At 36.4% G+C, this 7220-nt stretch overlaps 1 non-coding gene across 1 annotated transcript; it reads left to right on the top strand.

Annotated features, from left to right (window-relative positions):
- Positions 1 to 3905: 3905 nt before the first annotated feature.
- On the top strand, positions 3906 to 4013 carry LOC112746564 (small nucleolar RNA R71). Its single transcript, XR_003174442.1, has one exon. It is a non-coding gene; the product is annotated as a small nucleolar RNA R71 (small nucleolar RNA).
- Positions 4014 to 7220: the final 3207 nt, after the last annotated feature.

The following is a 7220-nucleotide window of genomic DNA, read 5'->3' as shown; positions in this document are numbered from 1 at the left end:
ACTAAAAACAATGCCAAAAAGCGTATAAATTATCCGCTCATCACAACACCAAACTTAAATTGTTGCTTGTCCCCAAGCAACTGAAAATAAAATAGGATAAAAAGAAGAGAATATACTATAAACTCCAAACTATCAATGAAACTTAGCTCAAATTAGATGAGCGGGACTAGTAGCTTTTTGCCTCTTGAATAGTTTCGGCATCTCGCTTTATCCTTTGAAGTTCTGAATGATTGGCTTCTATAGGAATTTAGAATTTAGATAGTGTTATTGATTCTCCTAGTTCAGTATGTTGATTCTTGAACACAGCTACTTTTATGAGTCTTGGCCGTGGCCCTAAGCACTCTGTTTTCTAGTATTACCACCGGATACATACATGCCACAGACACATAACTGGGTGAACCTTTTCAGATTGTGACTCAGATTTGCTAAAGTCCCCAATTAGAGGTGTCCAGGGTTCTTAAGCACACTCTTTTTTTGCTTTGGACCTCGACTTTAACCGCTCAGTCTCAAGTTTTCACTTGACACCTTCACGCCACAAGCACATGGTTAGGGACAGCTTGGTTTAGCCACTTAGGCTAGGATTTTATTCCTTTAGGCCCTCCTATCCACTGATGCTCAAAGCCTTGGATCCTTTTTTTACCCTTGCCTTTTGGTTTTAAGGGCTACTGACTTTTTCTGCTTGCTTTCTTTTTTTTCTCTTTTTTTCGCATTTTTTTTCGCTTTTTTTTTCTGCAAGCTTTGTATTCACTGCTTTTTCTTGCTTCAAGAATCAATTTTATGATTTTTCAGATTATCAATAACATTTCTCCTTTTTCATCATTCTTCAAGAGCCAACATATTTAACATTCATAAACAACAAATTCAAAAGACATATGCACTGTTCAAGCATTTATTCAGAAAACAAAAAGTATTGTCACCACATCAATATAATTAAACTAATTTCAAGGATAAATTTGAAACTCATGTACTTCTTGTTCTTTTGAATTAAAACATTTTTCATTTAAGAGAGGTGAAGGATTTATGGAATTTATTTATAGCCTTAAGACATAGTTACTAAATACTAATGATCATGAAGTAGAGACAGAAAACATAAATAAACATATAGCATAAAAATCGAAAAACAGAGAATTAAGAACAAGGAATGAGTCCACCTTAGTGATGGTGGCACCTTCTTTTTGAAGGGGCAATGGTATCCTTGAGCTCCTCTATGTCTCTTCCTTGCCTTTGTGGCTTGATCCCTAGTGATTTTGGTGCTCCTATCCTTAGTTTCTCCCAATAATTGTGTGGAGGAAAATGTATCCCCTGAGGTATCTCAGGGATCTCTTGATTTGCAGTCAAATATTCTACCACTGAGCTTATAGACCCTTGAGATGAATCTCTCCATCTCCCATGACTCGGAGGTGGAAGCAATTGTCTTCCCTTTTCTCTCTCTTTTTTTTTGGAAGAGGTTTCTTTGGCCTTAGGTGCCATCAATGGTTATGGAAAAGCAAAAAATCTATGCTTTTACCACACCAAACTTAGAATGTTGCTCGCCCTCGAGCAAAAGAAGAAAGAATAGAAGAAGGAGAAAAAGATATGGAGGAGAGGGAGAGATGTGTATGGTGAAGAGGTGATGGGGAAGAGAGATTGAATTTTGAAGGTAGGTGGGGTGTATGGAAAACAGAAGGGATGACCATGAATGGAGAGAGAGAGGGTGAGGTAGGTGGGGATCCTGTGGAGTCCACAGATTCTGAGGTGTCAAGGATTTACATTCCTGCACCAATTAGGCATGTAAAATGCCTTTGCATGCAATTCTGGCGTTTAAACGCCAGATTGATGCTTGTTCTGGTCGTTCAACGCCCATCTGCAGCATGTTTCTAGCGTTGAACGCCAGTTCCATGCTTGTTTCTGGCATTCAGCGCCAGCTCTTCTCAGGGTATATTCCTGGCGTTTAAATGCCAGGATGTTGCTTGTTTCTGGCGTTCAATGCCAGATCCATGCTCTGTTCTGGCGTTGAACGCTAGCCAGATGCTCCTTACTGGCGTTTAAATGCCAGTAGGTTCTTCCTCCAGAGTGTGATTTTTTTCTGCTGTTTTTTATTCTGTTTTTAATTTTTGTATTTATTTTATGACTCCACATTATCATGAACCTAATAAAGCATGAAAAACAATAAAAATAAAAATAAAATTAGATAAATAAAAATTAGGTTGCCTCGCAACAAGCGCTTCTTTAATGTCGCTAGCTTGACAGTGGGCTCTCATGGAGCCTCACAGATGTTTAGAGCATTATTGAGACCTCCCAACACCAAACTTAGAGTTTGGTTGTGGCCTCCCAACACCAAACTTAGAGTTTGACTGTGGGGACTTTGGTTGACTCTGCAGTGAGAGAAGCTTTTTATGCTTCCTCTCCATGGGTACAGAGAGAGATCCTTGAGTTTTAAACACAAGGTTGTCCTTATTTAGTTGAAGGATTAATTCTCCTCTGTCCACATCAATCACAGCTCTTGCCGTGGCTAGGAAGGGTCTTCCAAGGATGATGGATTCATCCTCATTCTTCCCAGTATCTAGGATTATAAAATCAGTAGGGATGTAAAGGCCTTCAACCTTTACTAACATGTCCTCTACTTGTCCATAAGCTATTTTCATGGATTTGTCTGCCATCTCTAATGAGAAATTGGCCTCCTGTACTTCAAGGGTTCTTAGTTTCTCCATTACAGAGAGTGGCATGAGGTTTATCCCTGACCCAAGGTGACACAGAGCCTTTTCAAAGGTCATGGTGCCTATGGTACAAGGTATTAAGAACTTCCCAGGATCCTATTTCTTCTGAGGCAATGTCAGTTGATCCAGATCACTCAGTTCATTGATGAGCAAGGGAGGTTCATCTTCCCAAGTCTCATTACTAAATAATTTGTCATTCAGCTTCATGATTGCACCAAGATACTTGGCAACTTGCTCTTCAGTAACATCTTCATTCTCTTTAGAAGGCAAATACTCATCAGAGCTCATGAAGGGCATAAGGAGGTTCAATGGAATCTCTATGGTCTCTAGATGAGCCTCAGAGTTCTTTGGTTCCTCAGAGGAAAACTCCTTGTTGATCACTGAACGTCCCAGGAGGTCTTCCTCACTGGGATTCACGTCCTCTCCCTCCCTTGTAGGTTCGGCCATGATGGTTAATTCAATGGCTTTGCACTCTCTCTTTGGATTCTCTTCTGTATTGCTTGGGAGAGTACTAGAAGGGGTTTCAGTGATCTTCTTACTCAGCTAACCCACTTGTGCCTCCAAATTTCTAATGGAAGATCTTGTTTCATTCATGAAACTCAATGTGGCCTTAGATAGATCAGAGACTAAATTTGCTAAGCTAGAATGATTCTGCTCAGAATTCTCTGTCTGTTGCTGAGTGGATGATGGAAAAGGTTTACTATTGTTAAACCTGTTTCTTCCACCATTATTAAAGCCTTGTTGAGGCTTTTGTTGATCCTTCCATGAGAAATTTGGATGATTTCTCCATGATGGTTTATAGGTGTTTCCATAATATTCACCCATGTAATTCACCTCTGCTATTGCAGGGTTCTCAGGATCATAAGCTTCTTCTTCAGAAGATGCCTCTTGAGTACTGTTGGATGCAGCTTGCATTTCATTCAGACTCTGAGAAATCATATTGACTTGCTGAGTCAATATTTTGTTCTGAGCCAATATGGCATTCAGAGTATCAATTTCAAGAACTCCCTTCTTCTGAGGCCGCCCATTACTTACAGGATTCCTCTCAGAAGTGTACATGAACTGGTTATTAGCAACCATGTCAATGAGTTCCTGAGCTTCTGCAGGCGTTTTCTTTAGGTGAATGGATCCACCTGCAGAAGTATCCAATGACATCTTTGATAACTCAGACAGACCATCATAGAATATATCCAGGATGGTCCATTCTGAAAGCATGTCAGAAGGACACTTTTTGGTCAGTTCCTTGTATCTCTCCAAAGCTTCATAGAGGGATTCACCTTCTTTCTGTTTGAAGGTTTGAACATCCACTCTAAGCTTGCTAAGCTTTTGAGGAGGAAAGAACTTGGCTAAGAAAGTCGTGACCAGCTTATCCCAAGAGTTCAGGCTATCCTTAGGTTGAGAGTCCAACCATATTCTAGCTCTGTCTCTTACAGCAAACGGGAAAAGCATGAGCCTGTAGACCTCGGGATCAACCCCATTGGTCTTAACAGTATCACAGATCTGCAAGAATTCAGTTAAGAACTGAAAGGGATTTTCAGATGGAAGTCCATGAAACTTGCAGTTTTGCTGCATCAGAGAAACTAATTGAGGTTTAAGCTCAAAATTGTTTGCTCCAATGGCAGAGATTGAGATGCTTCTTCCATGTAAAGTGGAATTTGGTGCAGTGAAGTCACCAAGTAACTTCCTTGCATTGTTATTATTTTCGGCTGCCATCTCCTCTTCCTTTTCGAAAATTCCTGTAAGGTTGTCTCTGGATTGTTGTATTTTAGCTTCTCTTAGTTTCCTCTTCAGAGTACTTTTAGGTTCAGGATCTGCTTCAACAAGAATGTTCTTGTCCTTGCTCCTGCTCATATGACAAAGAAGGAAATAACAAAGAAAATATGGAATCCTCTATGTCGCAGTATAGAGATTCCTTTATGTGAGTAAAAGGGAAGAAGAGTAGAAGAGAAAAAGGGAAAAGAAGAATTCGAACACAGAGGAAAAGATGGGGTTCGAATTTTGGGTGGAAGAGAAGTATTAGTAGATGAATAAATAAATAGAAGGGGGAGAGAGAGAGGGAATTTCGAAAATTAATTAAAATTAAAAATTAAAAATTAAATTTTAAAGTTAAAGTTCGAATCTTAAAATTGAAATCAAATTAAATTAAAATTAAAACAATTAGTTAATTAAAATTGAATTTTGAAAAGGGGGAAAGGATTTTCGAAAATTAGAGAGAGAGAGAGAGAGAGAGAGAGAGAGAGAGAGAGAGAGAGTTAGTTAGGTAGTTTTGAAAAAGATAAGATTCAAACAAAAAGTAAAGTGGTTAATTGAAAAAGATTTGAAAATTAAATTTGAAAAGATAAGAAGATAAGAAGTTAGAAAAAATATTTTAAAATCAAATTTTTGAAAAAAAAAATATGATTTAAAAAAGATATGATAGAAAGATATAATTAAAATTATTTTTGAAAAAAGATTTAAATTTTAAAATCAAAATTAATGACTTGACTCACAAGTAATCACAAGATATGATTCTAGAATTTAAAGTTTGAATCTTTCTTAACAAGCAAGTAACAAACTTGAAATTTTTGAATCAAAACATTAATTGTTGATAATATTTTCGAAAATTATGAGATAAAATTAAGAAAAAGATTTTTGAAAAAGATTTTTAAAATTGTCGAAAATAAATAAGAAAAAAAAAGATATGATTTTTGAAAAAAGATTTTGAAAAGATAAGATTTTTAAATTGGAAATTTGAATTGACTCATAAGAAACAACTAGATTTTTTAAAATTTTTTGAAAAAGTCAATCCAAATTTTCGAAATCTTATGAGAGAAAAGAGGAAAGATATTTTTTTTATTTTTGAATTTTTAATAATGAGAGAGAAAAACATGAAAATGATGCAATGCATGAAAATTTTTGGATCAAAACACATGATGCATACAAGAACACTATGAATGTCAAGATGAACACCAAGAACACTTTGAAGATCATGATGAACATCAAGAACATATTTTTGAAAAATTTTTTTAAGAAAAGAAACACATGCAAGACACCAAACTTAGAAATTTTCATTGCTTAGACACTATGAATGCAAAAATGCATATGAAAAACAACAAAAGACACAAAACAAGAAAATTTAAAGATCAAACAGGAAGACTTACCAAGAACAACTTGAAGATCATGAAGAATACTATGAATGCATGAATTTTTGAAAAATACATAAATTTTTAGAAAAAATGCAATTGACACCAAACTTAAAAATTGACACTAGACTCAAACAAGAAACATCAAAATTTTTTTTTTTTGGTTTTTATAATTTTATGATTTTTTTTGTATTTTGTTAAAGAAATTTTTTTTTTCGAAAATTTATTTGGGAAAAGAAAAATAAGGATTTCAAAATTTTTAATATGAATTCCAGGAATCTTGCAATGTTAGTCTAAAGTTTCAGTCCAGGAATTAGACATGGCTTACTAGCCAGCCAAGCTTTCAGTGAAAGCTCCGGTCCAAAACACTAGACATGGCTAATGGCCAGCCAAGCTTTAGAATACAAATCAGTCATACAACAGCAAATTTGATTAGCAACAACTAGCTTGCTCTTATGATGATGGTTTGGAAGCCTCAGTCCAAATGAATTTAGACATGGCTTTACAGCCAGCCAGGCTTCAACATTTTTCATGAAACACTAGAATTCATTCTTAAAAATTCTGAAGAACATAAAATAAATTTTTTATATTTATTTTTTTTTCCAAAAATTTAAAAGGATAAAAACAAAAACTTAAAATTAAAATAAAATTACCTAATCTAAGCAACAAGATGAACCGTCAGTTGTCCATACTCGAACAATCCCCGGCAACGGCGCCAAAAACTTGGTACGCAAAATTGAGATCTCCGGTAATGGCTCCAAAAACTTGGTGCTCTAATCTTAATTCATAATTTGTCACAACTCCGTGTAGCTGACCAGCAAGTGCACTAGATCGTCCAAGTAATAAACCTTACGTGAGTAAGGGTCGATCCCACGGAGATTGTTGGTATGAAGCAAGCTATGGTCATCTTGTAAATCTCAGTCAGGCGGATATTAAATGGTTGTGGAATTTTCGAATAATAATAATAAATAAACAGAAAATAAAGATAGAGATACTTATGTAATTCATTGGTGAGAATTTCAGATAAGCTTATGGAGATGCTGTTGCTGCTGGATCTCTGCATTCTTACTGCCTTCCTTCAATCAATCCTACTCCTTTCCATGGCAAGCTTTATGTAGGGCATCACCGTTGTCAATGGCTACATCCCATCCTCTCTGTGAAAATGGTCCAATGCGCTGTCACTGCATGGCTAATCATCTGGAGGTTCTCGATCATACTGGAATAGGATTTACTATCCTTTTGCGTCTGTCACTACGCCCAGCACTCGCGAGTTTGAAGCTCGTCACAGCCATTCAATCCCTGAATCCTACTCGGAATACCACGGACAAGGTTTAGACTTTCCGGATTCTCATGAATGCCGCCATCAATCTAGCTTATACCACGAAAATTCTAATATCTCGGA

This window comes from Arachis hypogaea, chromosome 14 (genome assembly GCF_003086295.3).
Source record: "Arachis hypogaea cultivar Tifrunner chromosome 14, arahy.Tifrunner.gnm2.J5K5, whole genome shotgun sequence".
Classification (NCBI taxonomy): domain Eukaryota; kingdom Viridiplantae; phylum Streptophyta; class Magnoliopsida; order Fabales; family Fabaceae; genus Arachis; species Arachis hypogaea.
The sequence above is the reverse complement of the archived record's forward strand: the minus strand, read 5'-3'. Positions and strand labels throughout refer to the sequence as shown.